We start from the raw sequence: 2,178 nt of genomic DNA, 5'->3' as shown, positions 1-2,178 counted from the left end.
ACCAATTTTGCACTTTTCCGCACTTTTCACTAATTTAGCAGGTTTTTGATGACATTACCCCAGAAAACTCCGTAATTCCGAATTATATGCCGATCATGGAAAGATTTGACTTTTGTCGCGATTTTGAACCTAAATCTCCCACTGTGCCCCCCATCTGATTTTTTGGCGGACAATAAACGAACAATAGCGAACAGAAAGCAAACGTTTCCACGACGCGGACGGATTTAGAGGCAGACTGATGGCGAACAAGTAGCGACTTAGGTACGTCATCGGGAGAGCGACCTAGGGTAAGATGCCCTATGATGGCCACCTTAAGAATGGGCCTGCCGCCCAATGATAGCCACCCCTTTTTCTGTAATGTAGACAACGATGTGAAGTAGTTTGGCTTATTATGCCTGAGTAGGGACCCTGCTAGAACACTACTTCAAGGCCAAGATTGTAAAGTGACTAGATTTGCTGGAAATCGAGAGAGAAGTGGCTATTAATTGGACAGTGGCCACAATAGGCTACCTTACCCTACATTCGCCTTTAGTTTGGCAGATGGTGCAAAGTGAAACATACTTTTGACGCACCTTCACAACCATGCAGCGACCTACAAGCAAACAAGCAAAGGTCGCTACTAGTACGTTTCTGTTCGTCATGACAAACTAAAACCAACCTAATAGCGTACAGAATATTTTGCGTCGGGTGTGCCTAGGAGAGATGCGTTCTTAAGCATATCGCAACCGGATGCAAATTTGTGTCCAGAAAGTTCCAATTTGTACCTGGTCTTGGTAAAAATTAATTTGTGTCTAGTTTACATGTAAATTTGCCCCCGCTTGAGATGTGCTTAAGAACGCATCTCACGTAGACACAAAATTGTCCTTTTTCATTTGGTGTTTACGCACGAAGTCCAAAATATACGGAGACTTACGGTCTATCTGTACCTAAATATGGTTTTTCTGTACGGTTTCTGTAGAAAATACGGCAAGACCACGGTACCTTCTTTTAGAAAAAAAAAAAGAAATCTTGGCAGTTCCGTTGAAAATTCCATGAAAATTTCCGACAGCGGTGCACTACCAGGAATGATATTGAAAATCGCGTTTAGTTAAGGCATTATCATCAGACAAAATTTATTAAATTCGAGACATGTTGCCACAAAAAACATGAGTGGCTGAAAAATATTGCTGCACTATCTTCTGCATACAATCCTCCTTGAAAGAAAATCTTTTTACACGAGCAAGAGTGAACAATATAGACTAAACATATATGCGCGACGCACACTGGCCCTCGCCTGGAGAAGAGACAAAGCTGCTGACTACCGACCAGAAATAGCTGTTTGATACGTGAAACTACCTAAAACAGCGCACCAGCGACTGAATAAGTTGTTTTCTTTAGAAGGCTTTACGAACTACCAATGACAGTCTAACAACATTCACAAAAATCAACCAGCATCATAAGAATTCAAGTCAAAATTAAACGGATGATTCGCTAACACATGAAACGCGGTAGCACACAATACAGTGTTAAAATACAAATAAAGAGAGCAACATACCTGCACCAAAAAAAAATCGGTGAAATTAAAGTTAACGTCCATTGTTTTGCGTTGCGGAATAACCAGTGGGATAAACCAAATTAAAATCTTATTAACCACTCTCGAAAGTTAATTATCTCTATCTCTCTCGTTAAATTTATAAAAAGTACCATAAGCACTGACATCACCAACTACCTTCCGAATGGTCTTCACAGCACCAATCGTCACTCAACTCCCCATCGTTACTGTCATTAAAGTCGTCCATTTCTTCATCGCCAGCCAGGGGAACTCTTTCTCCTACGGCCACTTCTTCCAGCCTGCTTCGACTGAAGCGCAGCGCCTACAAAAACCCAAGAAAAAGTAAACAATTAACACACAAAATATGAAAGGACTTTTGTTGTCCACAGAAAGGCGCGTTTTGGTGCACATTTTAAACAGATGCAGATTGAAACAGGGTGTCGAGCGCCGACCGAAAATAAAATTCCCGAACTTTTCCCGCATTTCCCGAGCAAAAATTGACGAAATTCCCGAGTATTTTAACCCTTTCAGATGAATAATTTTCCTATCGAATGAGAGGTACAAATTAACAAATGTCTGAATACTCTGGTTGACAGGAGCATGACCGAGCAAAACAGAGGTATTCCCCATAGAAAATCGCGAGCGAA

The sequence above is a fragment of the Frankliniella occidentalis genome, unplaced genomic scaffold, assembly GCF_000697945.3.
Source record: "Frankliniella occidentalis isolate FOCC.00 unplaced genomic scaffold, Focc_3.1 Scaffold260, whole genome shotgun sequence".
NCBI classification, from domain to species: domain Eukaryota; kingdom Metazoa; phylum Arthropoda; class Insecta; order Thysanoptera; family Thripidae; genus Frankliniella; species Frankliniella occidentalis.
This window is presented reverse-complemented; position numbering follows the sequence as displayed.